At 52.7% G+C, this 18,425-nt stretch overlaps 1 protein-coding gene across 6 annotated transcripts in view; it reads right to left on the bottom strand.

The window, feature by feature from the left end:
- The window catches only part of RIMS3 (regulating synaptic membrane exocytosis 3), a 39,864-nt gene extending 25,834 nt beyond the window's left edge, over window positions 1-14,030 (bottom strand). Inside the window, exons 1-2 of one of the 6 annotated variants that reach the window (XM_067010626.1) lie at window positions 13,722-14,030; window positions 11,290-11,436 (exon numbers count right to left, since the gene is read on the bottom strand). The gene's annotated coding sequence lies outside the window, so the exon portion shown is untranslated. The remainder of the gene's footprint in view (window positions 1-11,289; window positions 11,437-13,721) is intronic. The other 5 variants (XM_067010629.1, XM_067010625.1, XM_059061204.2 and 2 more) reach the window with 5 other exon arrangements.
- Between the last annotated feature and the right edge of the window lie 4,395 nt (window positions 14,031-18,425).

Below are 18,425 nucleotides of genomic sequence, written 5' to 3'. Positions count from 1 at the left end.
ACCACGCAGACCCACACAAATGATACATACTTACAGACACAATCACATGCGTACACAGACATGCACACACACCCCTAAGATACTCATCCACACAAAAGCACACAGAAGTAGCCACACTGACAGCCACAGGCGGGCAGGCAGGCAGGCAGGCAGACACACACACACACACACACACACACACACACACACACACACACACTCATACACACTCTGGCCCCCAATCTCACCCCTCTGGCCCCCATCCCCACAGGCCGAACAAAGGGTGTCATCGTGAGGTCGGTGGCAAAGAGACGAGAAGGCGGGCTGGGAGCAGCTGCGGTCGCCATGGCTACGGAGCTGACCCACTTCTACTCCACCCAGCCTAGCCCACTCAGCCCAGGCAAGAAGGGACAGGCATCTTTGGGCAGGGCGGCCCTCTGAGTACGTGGTAGGGATGGGCTGAGCAGACAGACTGGGTCCCGATACAAAGGCAAGAGCCAGGCCTCTCCTGAGGAGAGCAGGGTGCTCAGGTCTCCCTCAGCCTCAGGGCCTCTGGCCTCAGGGGCCCATACGGGTCATGCACTTGCCCTGGACACGTTCTCAGACATAGTCCTCACAGCAGGGCAGGGGCTTGGGTGGTTGGGTCCAACCTGTGTCCTCCAGACTCCAAGGACTCGGGACGCCCAAGGGTGAGGCAGACCCAGAGCTGGGTGAGCACTGTCTCCCGTTCAGAGCAAGGCTCCTGAGGGCAAGGTTCGTCTTCCCCACTTGGACTGAGGGCTGCTGGGGCATGGCCGGGCCTGCCTTCCTCAGACAGGGCTGCCGTGTGTCTTCTCTCAGCCAGGGGGCTCCTGAGGACATGGCCGCACATCTTGCCTCAGAAGTGGGCTCACAGAGGAACAACTCGGCCTTCAGACAGCTCAGTCTCGTGAGGAGATGGCTCACGAGGCGGAATGAATCCCTCCTGTGGGACAGCCCCCCGTAGCTCCCCGTTTCCTCCAGGAGAAAGTAAAAACCCCTCACGAGGCCCACAAGTGAAGTGACCCAGCTCACCTCACGCTCCTGCCCCTCCTCCGTATTCCAGCCACACCTGCATTTTTTTCATTCCTCAGAAGTGCCACTTTGTCTTCTGCTAGCCTGGAACGCTCTTCTCCAGTCCGTCCCCACCCTCGTGTCCTGCGGACCTGGTATGTGTCGCACCACCTTTGGGGGCTAATCCCTACTCGGCGCTCAGTCCCAGGCTGGATGTCATGTCCCAGGAGAGTCTTTGCAGACAAGGTTAGTCCCCCTGTCATCCTCCCCCAGACCCTATACCATCCTTGCCTGTTGTGCGTTGAACTGTGCACCCCCCACCCCTCAAAAAAAAGATACGTTGAAGTCCTAACCCTTGGTACCTCAGGATGTTGTTTGGAAATAGGGTTGCCGCAGATGCGATTAGTAAAACTGAGGTCATACTGAAGGAGGGTAGGTCCCTAATCCAATATGACTGGTGTCCTTATAAGAAGATGGCTGTGTGAAGGCAGAGACAGACTACAGAGAGAACCCGTGTGATGATGGAGGCAGAGACTGGAGTGGTGCAGCAACAAGCCAAGGAACACCAAGGATTGCCAGCTGTCACCAGAAGCCAGGAGAGAGCCATGGAGCAGCCTCCCTCGGAAGGAACCAACGCTACTAACACCTTGATTTTAGACTTCTAGCCTCCAGAACTGTGAGACAATACATTTATGTAGTTTTAGGCCATCCAGTTTGTGGTACTTTGTTACAGCTGTCCTAGGAAACAAATACACTGCTGGCCCTAAATCGTTCAGGGCCCATTTCCCACACCCCGCCCCGCTGGCTGTGCGCTGCTTAGAAACAGAAAGCGTGCCATCTTCTTCATCCTGAATCACCAATGCTTGGCACATAGTAGGGCTCTGCAAATATTTGTTGAATGAATGAATGGTGATCTAAAATAAACTTTAAAATTAAAAATGGTATTTATAGCTGGATAGCAGAATTGGGAGTCATTTTTATTTTCTTCACGTGACATATTGTGTTTTCTAGAGTTACCACTTTAGAAACTGTATTAATGATCTCATAAAGAAATATTTTTCTTTTCAAAACATACATTAAAATAACAGACATGTCCACCAATGTGTAGTCGTGAAGAGGGAAAAGTTCTGCTCTCTGCTTGATAACTGTCTTTTTATTGATTAACTGACTCCTCCTCCTGTCACTCTAGTGGATTTACAGAGCTTGAGCTCCAGAGCCTTGTGGGGCATAGATTCCAGGTGGAAGCATCCAGGAAGAATGCACATGCTTCCTGACCATCTCCATCACCCACCCCCTCTCATAGCTTGTGGCCAGATGTGGCAGCTGTTGCCTGACAGGGGCTGCTAGACTTGGCACCTGAGAATGCCACTAGAAAACACCCTGGGGCTGAAGCCACTCGCGAACAGAAGTAAGATGCCGCCCTCAGTGGATGCACCATCCAGTGCTTCTCAAACTTAAACGTGCACACAAATCACCTGGGGATCTTACTGAAATGCAGATTCTCATTCCATGGGTCACAGGAAGGTGGAGCCTGAGTGTCTGCATTTCAAACAAGCTCCCAGGTGATACCCACGGTGCTGGTCTGAGGACCACCCAAAGCACTGAGAGGTAAAGATAAAACACCCTGGCTGTTCTGCAGAAAGAGTGAACACTTCAGGATGGGGAGACCAGAGCAGGCATCACGGAGAAATTCTCTGCAGAGCACCTCGAAAGGTGGGTGGGATTTAGAGAGGTACAGGTGGCAGGAAAGAGGTGGAAACTAGCTGGGAAGGTCCAGAGAAAGAATGGTATGTTCAGAGGCTGGTGAACAGAGCAGTGCAGTTGGAGCAGGAGGTATGTGCAGCTGTGGAAGAGAGGGCTGGGAACGTAGGCTGGGAACAGCCAATGAAGGGCTCTGAATGTAGGGCTAAGAAGTTTGGCTCTAATCCTGAAGGAAGTGAAACCTGACATGGTTTAGATGTAACATTTTAGAGAGATCAATCCAACGCAGTGCAGAATCAGAAGGAAGCCCGACAGCAGGAAGAGCAGTCAGGAGGTAGGTAAGAAGGGCTGCACTGCTTCAGACAGTGCTGGTGGAAAGAGGTAAGGGGTGCAAGAGTCGTGGGAGGACTTGGAGGATTGTCTGGAGTTAGTGATGGGACAAGGTTGGGGGAAGGGCAGAAACCAGAATTCAACATGATTTACAGGAAGGGTGAGGGCTGACAGGTGCCATCCCCACAGCGTGAGGTCCTGGAGGGAAAAGTTGGCTTGAGGGAAACATGAGTCCCTATTTTAGATATGATGAGCCTGAGATAATTTTGCAACTTCCATATGGAGGTGTTGGACAGGTAAGCAGATTCCCTGGAGTTCAGGAGAACAGTGTGAGTGGGCAGGATTTGGGTGTGTTCCCAGAGGGAAAAGTGAGGTGTGGAAAGGAAGGAGAATGCCCGGAGGAGGGTACAGAGTGAGGAAAGGGTGAGAGGTAATACCTACAGTTAGGGGTAGGAGGAAAATGGAATCCACTGAAGGAGGGAGAATCAGCAAATCAAAGTAGGAGAACTCAGAAAAGATGTCGTGAGTACACAGATGGCCAACCTGGGGGCCCTACACACCCTGACATCGAGACCAAGGAGAGGCCTGCCCAGCCCAGGATGCAGGAGGGCAAAGGAAGCCCAGGCCTGAACAAAAGCACAGCTTGAATGGAAAGCAGAATTTGGACTGGCAGAGAGGGAGCTGGATTCCCTGGGGAGGGTCTGGTTGCAGCAGGATCCCAAGGGGCCTGGGGCTCCCAAGCCCTTATTCCAGCTCAGCCCAAGCACAGGAAAGACAGTATCCCCACTCACAAACATACACACCGCACTTTGCACACCCACTGACTACAGAACCCCCAGGGGCACAGCAGAGAAGCAGGGGAAGAGGTCTTTGGGGCAAAGCCTCATTGCTGGGGAGCACATAATTTATCATGCAATTAAGACTCTTTCAAAGAGTGAACAGAGACACTACTAACAATCACACCTGAACCCTAAGTGTCAGTTAGGACTGTCCCAGGCAAACCCTAGCCCTGAGGGATACTGGATCCCCTCCCCCGCCAAATACTCCCTTGGTCCCTGTTACACCTTCCTAGAAAGGGTGGTAGAACTGACCGATAGGTGAGAGGGACAGGCTAGCTCATCCTCAGAGGGAGGGGCCCCGCTGAGGGTGTTGGTGGATGGGGAAATCTCGCCCCCTCCCAGCCCCGCCCCAGCCTGAGCGCCGACGCCCCCGCCGAGGGGGAAGCGGCAGCACCACGGACAGCGGCCGGCCCCCCGCTCTCCCTGCTCCCTGCGGGTCTAGCCTTATTTGGCCAGGGCCGCTAGGCCGAATCAATATTTCATGGGGGAAGGGGCTCCGGTTACCAGCCCCCGCGCTGAGCCGGAAGGCGCCGCCCTCGCCCGCTGCCCGCCCTGGGGACACTCCCCGGGAAGCCAGCATACCCTCGGCCCCAGCCCAGACAGGCACTGCCCTCAACGCACTCTGCCTTCCCAGGCACGCCCCTGGCCCCCCGCAACCTCTCTGGAGCACAAAGCCCCAGGTGCATGCCACACACTTGCACACAGCCACTCGGACACACCACACAGCCAGACACGCGCTCTCCAAAGACGACGACACAAACAAAACAACAGGCACACACCACACCCAGCATGCAAGCCACCAAGACGCACAACACACACCAGATGCCTCACAGACACACAACACACAGAGACGCATTCACCACAGACCCACATGCACATCGCACACAAGACACCCTTTCACACACGCCCAAACTCACACAACGCACAGAGCCTCCCCACAAAGACCCTTAGACATATCACTCAGAGGTCCTTTCACCACGGACACGCACACGTATGTACAAACTCTGTCTTACACATATGCACACACACACACACAAAATATGCCTCCACAGAGACCCTCAGACGTTCACCATGGATACACAAGCACACGCCCCACACTACCCAGGCCCCCCACCGCTCCTGGAGCCAAGGCCTGCCCTCCCGCTGTGAACATGGGAGTGGGGAGGGGCAGGCAGGACTTTCCTCCTGCTCACCTGGCCCTGGTCTTGGGCCCTGTGGATAAATCCTGTGTCCTCTGAGGCCCCCTGGGGTTGCTGCCCCATCTCCAGGGGCAGGCAGTGAGAGGCACAAAGACTTGGGAAAGGGGAGAGCAAGGAGAACAGGACCTTTGAGACCCCAAAGCCTCCTGGCTTTGCCGTCCCTGGGCCCCAAGCCCTGGGGACAGCCTCACCCTCACCCATGGCCCCCATAGCCTCTGCACTCCCTGGGACTCCCACCCTCTGGGAGGCCCTAAGGCCCATGTTGTGCACAGGGACCTGGAGGACTGTGGAGTCTGCAGCTCCTGCCCCCTGCAACGCCCCCGCCCAGGAGTGCCCAAGTCCTGCCTCAGAGGCGAGAGGCATCCTACCCCCATCCGGACACCCCAACTCCAAAAGCCCCCTCTCAAGCAAGCTGGAGGACAGCAGCCCACGTTCTCCTATCTACAGGACAATCACGGCACAATTCTCTGAAAGCAACCCAAGCCAGGGCACAAGGTGAGGAGAAGGGAGTAGGCTGGCACAGCATAAGAGACCCCCAAATTCTCCAGGTAGGTGGAGGGGATCTTAAAGATTATCTAGGTCCACATCCCTGACGTCCCTGTACAACTTCCCAGTTTTGCATTATCCACATAACATTGTGTGTCCCTCAGCGGTTTATGCCAAATCTCCATACACCTGTTAGATTCATTAATTATTTTCTTCAAATTGGCACTTTAAAGTTAAATGCATTTATTTTAAATAGAAATTTTGTGTTACTACTATAAATGGAAAGCCAATACCAATTTTAATAAATAGAAAATGACAGTAAAATAAGTACAGTGAAAACAAAGCTATATTATTAAAGTTTAGCTACACAGAGCTGCCAGTCACGATCTCTGTGGTTTTCCAGTTTTTTTTTGGCTACACCGCACAGCTTGCAGGATCTTAGTTCCCCGACCAGGGATCAAACCCAGGCCCCGGCATTGAAAACGCCGAGTCCTAATCACTGGACCATCAGGGAATTCCCCAAGATCTCTGTTTAAAAGGAAGGGCAGGGACTTCTCTGGTGGGGCAGTGGTTAAGAATCCTCCTGCCAATGCAGGGGACACAGGTTTGATCCCTGGTCCAGGAAGATCCCACGTGCCACGGAGCAACTAAGCCCGTGCGCCACAACTACTGAGCCTGAGCTCTAGAGCCCAGGAGCCACAACTACTGAGCCCTTGGGCTGCAACTACTGAAGCTTGCGCGCCTAGAGCCTGTGCTCCACAACAAGAGGAACCACTGCAACGAGAAGCCCACGCACCACAACAAAGAGAAGCCCCAGCTCGCCGCAACTAGAGAAAGCCCGTGCGCAGCAACAAAGACCTAACACGGCCAAAAATAAAATAAATAAATGAATAAATATTTTAAATTATATTTTTAAAAAAAAGAAGTGCAGCAAGTGTTGGAAAGTTGTAAGACACACCAGCATGGCACTGACACTTTCTTCCTGGGACAAACTTGGACTTGATAGAGTTGAAAGTGAACCAGCTTTCTCAGTATGTGAGCCAGTGCCATGCAGTGGCATGTGCACGAGCCACTGAAAGTCATCTCAGGTCTCACTGAAGGGACCATGCTCACGTTGGGAAGGAAGTTCTAGGCTTGCCTGCCTCCTGTAGGAGCTTGGATGGCACGGTGGCAAGCTGGCACCCTGTTGCCACATTCCATTCCCATAATAACAATCCTTAGAAATTGCTCAGTTCTCTCCTATTTACAAATTGTCCTCACAACTACCATCTAATAGGAGCCTCACAGCAGGAACTACCATGCATGGTTCTTCACTGAGAAAAGGAAATGAGCTGAGTCTTAGAAGATGAATATGATTTTGGCAGAGAGAACTGTCCTGACTGCTCACGCCCTCCTCATCCCTCTCTCCCCAACTCCAAAGAGAGGTGAGAAAATCAGGGTCTCATCTCTCTAACTCTCTGCTCAGGCCTCTGAATGACATTTGACAGGCTCTTCAAGGCCTGCCCTGGGCGCTGCTGCCCCCGGAAAAGACTCCTCTTGAAGTCACAATGCTAGGTCTGTTTTCACCAGGTGCTGTCCAGATGGAAGGCTGGGGTCAGGCCCACCTGGCACTGTAAGAATTATAGCAGATGTCTTTTGAAGTATAATACTTGCCCAGATTACAAACAAACAAGAGCCATATCTGCATGTCTGACTTTGTTTTCCTTCCCTGCAGGCTTCAGTTGATTGGACCAGGGTGGGTACTTGACCCCCTCAGAGCCAATCAGATCCTCTCCTGGGAGTTTGGTCTTGGATCTGCCAAGCCCTGGGTTCTATCTCTGAATGTAGCTGGAACTGAGGGACGAAATACAGGAACTATAAGTGGTCCATTATCTGGAGAAGCTGAGAAAACCCAGTGTGTGGAAACAGAAAGGTGAAGGCAGCCAACAACGTACAGACAGCAGCTGCTTCAATTTCTTCTGGCCTACAGGTCTCACCTTCCAGAGGTTAACGATTTTCCTACTCCTGAGTTCCCATAAACCCCCTCTGTTCTCGTAATAAACCCTTCTTTATTACTGAGGCTGGCTTGAGTGGGTTTCTGTATACAAGCAAAGACCTAATTAAGGACAGGGGAAAAGCTGGGAGCTGGAGGCACAAAGATGAACAATCTCTGTGCCTGCACTGGAAGAGCTCAGTTTCATGGGACACAAGGAGGAAAAGATATAGACTCTGTGTGGATGTGGCTGAGGTGGCGGGGGGCTCCAACTCTGCCCAGGGAGGGCCGGGAGGGCTCCTCAGAGGCTTCTCAGCAAAGGTAGCAGCTGAGCTGGTTTTGAAGAATGAAGGTTGTTCTCCAGGGAGACAAAGCAGGGGTGGAGAGACATTATAGGCAGAGGGAACCATGAGGGCAGAGGCACAGAGGCAGAAAACAACAGCCTGATGTGTTAGAAGAACAGGAGTTCAAAGTGTGGGAAGGGGGTAAGCAGGGGAGATGAGGCTGGAGGGGCTCTCGGGTGCAGATCATAACGTGCTTTGAATCCCATGCTAAGAAGCTGAGGCCGTTCTTGCCCTCAATGGGGAGCTATTGAAGTATTTTAAGTAGCAGGGTCAGTTCCATGTTTTAGAACTCTGGGGCTACACAGAGAAAGGACTGGAAAAGGCAGGCCTGGAGGCAGGGAGGCTAGTTAGGATGCTGCAGCAATGATTCATCTATTCCTTTCATCCACAGAACAATTCATTGTTTACCTACTACGTGCTGGGGCCAGGCAAAACTGGATTCCTGACCCCATAGAGTCCACAGTCTAGCAAGAAAGAGAGATGAGGAAAAGTAAGTCAAGTGTGATGAGTGTCGTAAAGAAGTACAAGGTCCTATGGAAGGGGCTGATGTTTAGTTTCCAATTTAGGCTTCTCTCCAGAAATGATGTTCAAGCTGGTATGTATCTGAAGGAGATGATAAGCAGGGGAAGGGCATTCCAGGATAAGGGAACAACATGTATGAAAGTCCTGCAGCTCAGGGAGAGGGCAATTGGTACAGACGATCCAAAAAGGTAGGCAAGGACTAGATCCCACAGGGCCTTGCAGACTACGTCAGTCTGGCTTTTATTCCAAGAAATCTTGGAAGGGTCTTAAGCAAGGAAATGACACAATCAAACATTTATCTTTAGAAGATCACTCTGACTACAGTATGAAACCTGAAATGAAGCCGGGCAAAAACAGAAACATAAGGAGACCAGTTAGGAGGCTGTCACAGTGGTCCAGGTGAGAGCTGATGCTGGTCCGGAGTGGGGCAGTGGGCAAGGAGAGAGATGACGGACTAGGGAGAGATATTCAGGAGAACCAACAGGACTTGCTGAGGACTGGCTGTAGAATGTGGGGGTGAAGGAGAGGGAGGTGTCCAGGAGAACTTCCAGCTTTCCAGCTTGAGCAAGTGGGTGGATGGTGGTGGCAGAGATGAGCTAGGGACACGAGGCAGAGCAGGTGCCAGCAGGCAGAGCTGGGACCTGAGTTTGGACCTGAGACTGATCATGAGACATCTAAATGTGGTCCAAGAAGTAGTTAGATTTGCAGGTCTTGAGCCCAGAAGAGGGCATTAAAGTCAAGTAAATGAGATTACCTGGGAGTGGGGGAAGAGTGGGCAATATAGGGCAGCTCTGAGGAATCATGGTTGCAGCAGGGCCTGGGCACAGAGTGACCAGAAGCTCTGAGCTTGGAATATCAGAACCGTGAAATCCAAAGGCTTCCTCTCTCAGCCCTGGGAAGCATCTGGCTTTGGCTCCACCTCTCCTGGCCGAGTATCACTCCTGAGCACAGGCACTTCCCGGATGAGACAGCCCTCCCCTCCCCACACACCTCTTTCCTCCTTGGCAAACTCCAAGTTATCCTTCAGACCCACCCAGCTTAGGAGGTGCCTCATCCTAGTGAAGTCCAGGTATGTCCAGGACTGGACATGCCTCGTCCAGGCATGTGCTCTCCCATCTGACAACCTGGGTTTGATGCCACTTGATGGCTGTGTGACTGGCCAAGAACCTGAATCTCACTTTCTTCATCTATCCAATAATATAGATGAATAATAGGAAATAATAATTGTACCTACCTCATAGGGCTGTTTGAAGATGAATATGTCAAGTGCTTAGCAGAGAACCTAGCACACAGTAAGCACTAAATAAATGTTACTATTATTAACACCCCACCCACCTTGGGACAGTTAGTCATGCCCTCCATCTTACCCCTCCTCCATTTGGGGACTATTTGCAGGTCTGTATCGCTCCCTGCCTCTTCCTATTCCAACCCAATTTGTGGGGCCATATAATATGCAGGGCGCAGGGCTAAATGAAAAAGCAGTATCCCTTGTTCAAAATTATTAAGAATTTCAAGATGGTGACAGTCAAACATTAAACTAAGCGTGGGGTCCTTCTAAGCACAGGTTGCCCTGTGCAACCACAGACTGGTGAATCTTGCCCTGCGTCCACCCCCAGCCAGCCTTAGGCTTGGGCCTGGCCCAAAGTTCGTGTCAACCCCCCTACAAGAGAGTTAAAATGCCAACTGACATTGCAATAGGGTTTTGTGATTTGTATCTGTAATTTCATTTTATCCTTCCCATGGACAGATAACATCAACCCCCTTTTATAGTTGAGGATACTGAAGTTCAGAGACAGGTGTGCCTTGCCAGAGGTTACCCACCTCAGAACCGCAGGGCTGGGATGTGAATATAGGCCTGGCTGGTGCCAAAGTCCTGCCTCTTGCCCTCTGGCTCCCCAGAGAGGTCGGGAGAACCTGGGCCCAAGAGATAAACTTCATCAACAAGACCCAGAGAGAGGGAGGTGGAGGGACTGGGACTGGCCTCTTTCTTGGGGTGAGTCACATAAACAACCTGCTCCCTGGACACAGGGAAGCGGGGATGAGAGGGCAAAAGGTCACTCCTGAGAAGGATCTGCCTGAGGGCCACACACCCCAGCCCACGCTCTCTGGAAATCAGCCCCTGCTTCTTCTGCTTCAGGTCCTTTAGAGGCTGCCACCGGCTTCAGGATAATTCCCAAGTCGAAAGCATCCTGCTAGACAGTCCAGGAGGTCTGGCCTGGCTGTACTGACTCCTGCCCCCTCTCTTCCCCCTCTCCCCGACTGCTGCCCTCGCCACCATACCAGGCCTGTTCCTGCCGTCACCAAGGCCTTAGCACACCGGGTTCCCTCCTTCTCTGCCTCCTCAATGCCTTGTCATGCTACCGTCGCTGCATCTCTCCTTTCAACACATGTCACATGCTCTGGGCCGTCTCCCACCTAGAATGCCCGCTCCATGGAGGCAGGAGCTGCCTGACACACAGTGCTTAGTACATCAGGTGTCTGAGCACATCGTCCTGCAACAGAGGCAGGAGGGCCTTGCACTCTTTCTCCCCTTCTCTCCACTCCTCCTCAACCCTCCTATTCTTGTCCAGGCATCTTGAACTCAAGGTGTGAGGAGCCCAAACTTGCAAAGGGAAGAGAATCATCACACAGCCTGTACCCTCCACCTGTCAGTCCTGGGCTGGGCACTGTACATCCAGTTATGACATTTAATCTGCCAAGCACCTTCCAGATGGGGGCGGGGCAGTATGGGTGTAAATCACTCCTATTTTCCCAGAGGTGTCTGAGACCTGAAGTGTAACAGAGTCTGGGGGTGGAGGATGTGGGACTTGAACCCAGGTCTCTCTGGTGCCCAAGAACCTGGAGCCCTCTCTGCCGCTGTGACTCACTGTTCCCAGGCAGCTCACCTCCAACCAGAGGACAGCTGTTTCTAACCCGTGGCCTCCGTTCACACACAGCCCAGGCAGCACAGCTCCTTTGTTGGGTCAGCAAAACACCAGTGCAGGAAACAGCTCCACTGTCAGTGAGAGGCCAACGTAGAAGTCATCCCTCCCCTGGGTCAACAAAATGCCAGTGGGGGAGAAACAGTTCCCAGGTCAGACAAACACGAGTGACAGAGACACCCTCATGGTCAGCAAAATGCCAGTACAGGAGGCATATCCTGCGACCCCAAGTCAGCAGAAGGCCAGTGTGACAGACACTTCCCTACAGCCCCCTCTACGTGTCATGGGCGTGCACAGAGTCCTCCAAGGTGATGCTCCCGGGGTGGGGTAGGGGAGGCAATGGGGCTGGGCTGCCGCCCTGGGGAGAAGGCTGCAGCCTGGGAGTGGGGCAGACCTGGGTAAGAGTTCTCACATGGCACTAATGAAATCAACCACCAGCCTGCCCCCTCCTCCCCAGGGACCCTCCAGGCTCCAGCTGATGCAATGCCCAGGCTGGATAATTGTTTTCTTCCCTCCTTAAAGGGCCAGCTGCTGTTGCAGCTGCAGACATCACCCAGACCCCTGACAGACCCCACAGAGCTTATCACCTGGTTAGGAACAGGGTGAGCCCAGAAAGTAGCAGCTCAGCCCTGGGCTCAGCAGAGTAAAATCCAATTATGTCCAGAGACCAGATGTGTCTGTGAGCAAGGAGGGAGGGAGAGAGAAGAGTTCAGGCCTGGCCCGCGGAGACTGCATGCCCCGAGGGATGGGACCTTGGTCCCTGCTGGATCCTCAGCCCCTGGCTCCTGCCTGCCCATCCATCAGGTAGGTCCTTCGCACAGGGGTTGCTCAGGAGTTCAGCAGTTACCTACTGAGCTCTCCTGAGTGGCAGCCTCTGTGCTAAGCAGCTCAAATCCACCATTTCATTTACTCCTCTCAGCTGACCTAGAAGGTGGGTCAGCTTTACGAAGGAGGCTCAGAAAGGAGAAGTGATTTCCCCAATGGTGCATAGCTAGAAAGTGGCAGAGCCTGGGTTTGAAGCCAAGTTTGCCTGACTCTGGGCTTCATACCTGCAGAAGGTTGGATAGGTATCGAACCCCATGGCTGGAGGTCCCTAAGCCAAGCAGCTGGCACAGAGGGCGGAGAAGGGGTCTGTGGGCCCTAAACAAGCTTTGAAGGGCACGAAGCTTGGACTGAGCACAGGTTTCACAGACCCCTTCTCCCCCCCTCACCTCCACCAGAGAATGCCCCATTAGGCTGCCCACATGCCCCCAGGGACAGTTGGCAGCTGTCTGATTACAGACTAATTGGTGGCTGGCAGGAACTGTGGGGCTGGCTAGTCTACCCCTTGGTGACCAGGCCTAGCCCAAAAGGGCCCTCTCCTCACCACTTCAGGCCCCAAACTCAAGGAGCCCAGACAGAAGAAGTCATCACAGGCAGAAGACAGGACCAAAGAGGCAGCAGCCTTCTTCTCTACATCCAGACAACACCCCTGGGGCTGGGGCTAGACACTGATATTATATTCACCCAGGCTCCCCACCCACGAAGGGCCACATCCAAACAGCCCCCAGGTGGCAGTGCAGCCAGCGCCCCTGTTCTCTGGCCTTGGTATGGCATTGCCCACCCCATCCAGGACCACAAGAGCTATGCCTTCCCTGGGTTTCCAGGCCCAGGGTACTGGGAAGAAACCCACTCCTCAGGGATGGGTTATCCAGAAAAGGTGATGTGGACATGGGTCCAGGCAGCCTGAGCGCCAGCAGGTGAAAACCCTCCCCTTGCATGAGAGGGTGCCCAAGTTGCCCACTAAGGGTCTTGCCAAACCTCCCTGAACCCTGGATTTTCCACCGTTGATTGACCAACTACCTTTCCCAGCTTCCCAGAAGCCCCCTCTCCCCACCCTAGGGCTGGAATGGGCATCATCACCCTTCTTCTTTCATAGGGTAGGGGGTAGGGGTCCTCTGGGCACCACAATGTTGTCTCACTGGGAGGAAAGAGTGGCCAGCTTCTCAACCAGGGCACAGGCAGGAGAGAGAAAGGGAGGCTGCTTTCCAGCTCCCTTTCCAGGAGAGATTTTAAGCACTTTCCAAAAATGCCATGGGAGACAATGCTGTTGAAGACCAGGGCCCCAGGTGGTCTGAGCATCAGCAAAGAACTCAAGACTCTGGAGCCTTCTACTCCATTTTCCGGGCTTCCCCAAACACCTCATGTTCCCTTCTCATACCTTAGCCCCCCAGAGCCATCACACACACTGTGCTCCGCCCCCGGGCCCCCGCAACCGCCGCCCCAGACCCTGCACACTTAAGATCCCTACGTGGCGCCTCACGATCAGAGACCCCCTCCCCCACCCCGTGGTCCCCCAGACCTCCGCAACCCCCTCCTCACGTCCACTCCCAGGCGACCAAGGCCTACTGACTTACCCGGAGGTGGGGCCGGGGTCCAGACAGGGAGGGTTCTCCGCTGGCCGAGGCGACTCCGCCAGGCGGGGCAGGTGCTCCGGGACCCCGCCCCGCGGACCCGGCGGAAGGCGCGGCCCGGTCCCAGGCGCGCTGCGGCCTCCGAGGGGCAGGGGCGCGGGGCGGGGAGGGGCGGCGAGAGAGGCTCACGGGGGCATGGCCCGCAACCGGGCCGGGCAGCTCTGCTCCGCCCGCCTGCGCTGCCTGCTCCGCAGCCGCCACGGTTCTCAGCCACCGCCGGGTGCAAAGCCCAAGCCCCGGCTGGCGGGAGGCGAAGAGGGAGGCGGGGCCTGCTGGGGGCGGGGTCTAGGTCGGGGGAGGGGCTATCGGAAGGGGCGGGGCTGGTGGGGGCAGGGCCTGTGGTGGTGGGCGGGGCCTAAGGGAATCTGGAGAGTCTGGGTTTGCCTGGTTGGGGGCGACCTACGCTAATAAGGCCTTGAAGGGGCGGGGTGGAGAGGATGCCCGAAGCCTCTCCAGGTCTCCAGAACGCTCCTGCTCATGCTTGCCCCCCTCTCCACCTCTACATCTATCTGTTCTTTCTCATCTTCCTTCGCTCTGGGGGACCTTCCAGGACCTCGCTGGCACCACGGTACCCTTGTCACACCCTGGACCAGATCCAGGAATGTCAGATGGTGAGAGAAGGGGGAAACGACCTACAAACATCAAATCCAGTTTACAGATGGAAAACCTGAAGCCCAGAGAGGAGAAAAGACTTGCCCAAGTGCCTGCTATGAAGAAAAAGACTTTACGGTGTTCCTTTCAGACAGAGGGTAGGGGAGTAGAGAGTATCTTGCCCTAAGACCCATGTTAACCTTCCTCCCCTCACCGCCCCTCTTCTCCTAGAACAGTGGTTTTCACTTGGGGTGATTCACCACCTTCCACCCGGGTCCAACATTTGAGAGTGTCTGGAGACACCTTAGGTTTTCACAACTGGGGGTTGCTACTGGCATCTAGTGAGAAGAGATGAAGGGTGCTGCTAGACATCCCTCAATGCACAGGACAACCCCAAATGTTGCTAATGCCAAGGTTGAGAAGCCCTGCCCTAGGACCTAGCATCTGCTAAATGGAGCTTCCAAGTGGGCTCCCTGAGCACTGGGACTTGAGGAGGATGCTGTATAAAGTCTCTCCTAGAGTTATGCCTGCCCCCATCTTTTTGTACTTACCCTTGCTCAGCTGGTCAATTCCACTTTGGGGCTCCAGTGTTCTTAATTCACTCATTTACAGAGGGGACAATATTATTACTATTTGCCTTCCTAATTATTTGCTGAAGGCAAGCAAAACAAGTAGTCTCCCTGCTGAGGGCATAGATTGTGAATGCGGAGTGGAAAGGTGTGGGGGAAAAGGAAAATAATTGAGATTATTTAATAAAAGTGACCCTCCTGGGGATAACTAGCTGTACCTTCTACATACCCCTCACCCTATCTCATCCCTCCTCACCTGGTCTGTGAGAAGGGTAAACTGCGACCCAACAATGTGGTGAGCCTGAAGCTGGGTCCCAACAGCTGACCAGTGGTGGAGCTGGGACTCACAATTTTATTCACTTATTAACTAAACTTCTGTTATCATCGAAACTACATCAGGCCTACAACTAAGGCCTGTGAGATAGAACGTTTGCTCTGGAGTAGCAAGGACGATTAGATTTAGGGAGGGGGGACAAGATGGAGGGCAGGGAAGTAGCTGGAACAATGGTGGAGGTGAAGGGTGAGGAGAGCAAAGCCTGTGAAAATTTGGAAGAGAAGGGAGGAATCAAGATTGCTCTGTGCTCCTCCCATGCACCCCATCACAGAGACATGTAAACCAGTGGCTGCCTTGGGAATCAGGTTCTGCTTGCACATCTGATGAAAACTTGGACTTTCCCTCTGGAGAAATGTGCAAGACGACACTTCACATATAATTTCAGGGGTTCCAAACCTCCATAACAGCTTCCAGAAGGATTGGTCAGGGGGTTAGGGGTAGGGGTAGAGGTTTTATTTTTATTTATTTATTTATTTATTTATTTAGGCTGCATCTCATGGCTTGTGGGATCTTACTTCCCCAAACAGGGTTTGAACCCAGGCCTGGCAGTGAAAGTGCTGAGTCCTAACCACTGGACCACCAGGGAATTCCTGCACCTTACCTGATATTAAAACGTATTATAAAGCCAATGTATTTAAAGCAGTATGGTATTGAGGCAGAACTAGAGGAATCAGTGAAACAAAATGGAGTACAGAAATGGACAACCACGCAAGGGAATTCCGTGTAGGATAAAGATAGCACTTCAGGTAAATGAGGGGAAATATAGGACTTACAACAAATGGGTGGAATATCAGGCAAGTTATTTGGTAAAATAAGAGAAAGCTGTATCCTTACCCTACATGGGAATAAATTCCAGGTGGAGGTCATATTTAAGTTATAACACCATAATGTACAAGAAGAAAACATTGAGGAATGTTTTCACAATCTGGGGGATGGAAAAGACTTTCTAAGCATGATGAAACCTGGACGCCAAAGGGAAATCATAAATTTGACTATAAAAACTATAAAAACTTCTACAGAGAAGTGATCATACTCAAGTTTGAAAGACTTGAATGACAAACTGGAAGGGATACCTCCCAGTTGCCCTCTACTTTTGCTTACTCTGGCCCGCCAGCCCCTCTCCCAAGCCGCGAAGGGCCTGAGCGGAAGGGACGGCCGTGGCTGTGACAGTCAAGGCCGAGTACATCGCAGAGGCTCCTCCCACGACACCCTGGCCAGCGCCCACCTGTTCAGGGGCCGGGAAGCCCCGGAAATCCCAGCCGGGCCATCTGGGTCCACAGCAGGTGCTTTAGCAAAACGGAGCCAGGGTCCGCGCCGAGGCTGCTCACCACTTCGCTCCTGTGGTCATACTGGGAACTGCAACCCTCGGTTCAGTTCACGCAGCTTCCCAGAGTTAGGGCGGGAATAATTTTCTTAATATAAATAAGAGTTAAAATTTTGAGGAAGCTAACAATGTTCTAGGCATTGTGCTAAACACATAAAATAGAATATTTCCTTTGACCCTTAAAACAACTCTTCTAGGTGGATCCACTGTATTATCATTTGACAGATGAGGAAACATGATTTGACAGAAATAACTTGCCCAGTCTCTAAGTGGTGGCGTAGGGATTCAAGGTCCGACTCCTCGCCCCACTTTTAATGCAAGAAAGCCAGGTTCTTGGTGAATTCAATAAAACAGTTTTTTGAAGTTAACCTTGATCAGGCCTCATCCCAGGTGCTGGCAATTCAGAATCGAGAAAAACAGCCATTAGGAGAGACAGGCAGAGAAATATTTCTGATTCAGTGAATCCCCGGAAACAGCAGAGAACATGTTAATCCTGGTAGGGGTCGGGGGAGAGGGCAGGGATCCCAGGGATGTCCTTGAAGCTGTGGAGTTTGAGGGAGGGGGAAGGAGTGGGGAAGAACTTACAAGCCCACTGCAAGAAGGAAGAGTGGAGCTTTGGGGAGGAGCAGTGGTTTATGTGCCCTGAGTCTGGGGTAGCTGGAGATGAAGCTGGACAAGTACACAGGACGAAGCTAGAGTTTAGGTTCAGAGGAGTTAGGGCACAGAGATTTTGAGAACTTTTCCATGTTTCTGTTGACTTGGTCTAGGGACCACCTGCTCTGCCAACCCAGCCTGCCTCGTTCCTCCCAGATGCTCCCCACCTGGGGTCAAGGTACCAGTTGCCTAACCCAGAAACCTAGGAGTCACTCTTAATTCCTCCATTATCCTCACCTCCATCCAGTTAATTATCAGGGTCTGCCCAATCTACCTCTTAAACACTCCCCAGGTTCACTGTCTGCTCTCCATCCCTGTGGCCACTCCCCCGCTCCAGATGGCCTTCCTCACTCCTGAATCCAGCTGCTGGCAGTGACTAGGTCTCACCACCTCCAAACTTTCACATAAGAGAAATCCTTATAAAGCAAATCTGACCACATTCCCTCTCCTACTGAAAACCCTTTCACTTTTATATATAGAATGGATTAACAACAAGGTCCTACTATATAGCATACGGAGCTGTATTCAGTATCCTGTAACTATTACTATTATTGTTATTACAATTAACATTTATGGAAAATGTATTATGTCCTAGGACCTGTTCTAAGGACTTTATACATAGTAACTCAGTTAATCCCCACAGCAGGAAGCATGGGTGATGTTCTTCACCAGATCAGGGGAAACCAGAGGAGGACCAGGTGGGGGAGATGCTGGACGTGTTCAGATTCAGGTACGGTGGGGCATCCGGATGAGGGGCTGCAGAAGGAGCTGATTAGGTCTGGAGTTCAGAGGAGAAATTATGGCTGGAGACATAAGATTGAAATTGTCAGGACTGCCCTGGTGGCGCAGTGGTTATGAATCCGCCTGCCAACGCAGGGGACATGGGTTCGAGCCCTGGTCCGGGAGAGCCCACATGCCGCGGAGCAACTAAGCCCATGCGGCACAACTACTAAGCCTGCGCTCTAGGGCCCGCATGCCACAACGACTGAGCCCGCACGCCTAGAGTCCGTGGTCCGCAACAAGAGAAGCCACCGCAGTGAGAAGCCCGCACACTGCAACGAAGAGTAGCCCCCGCTCACTGCAAACAGAGAAAGCCCGCGTGCAGCAACGAAGACCCAACTCAGCGAAAAATAAATTAAAATAAATAAGTAAATTAATTTTTTTAAAAAGAAAGA

This window comes from Kogia breviceps, chromosome 1 (genome assembly GCF_026419965.1).
Source record: "Kogia breviceps isolate mKogBre1 chromosome 1, mKogBre1 haplotype 1, whole genome shotgun sequence".
In the NCBI taxonomy this organism is placed as follows: Eukaryota; Metazoa; Chordata; class Mammalia; order Artiodactyla; family Physeteridae; genus Kogia; species Kogia breviceps.
The sequence above is the reverse complement of the archived record's forward strand: the minus strand, read 5'-3'. Positions and strand labels throughout refer to the sequence as shown.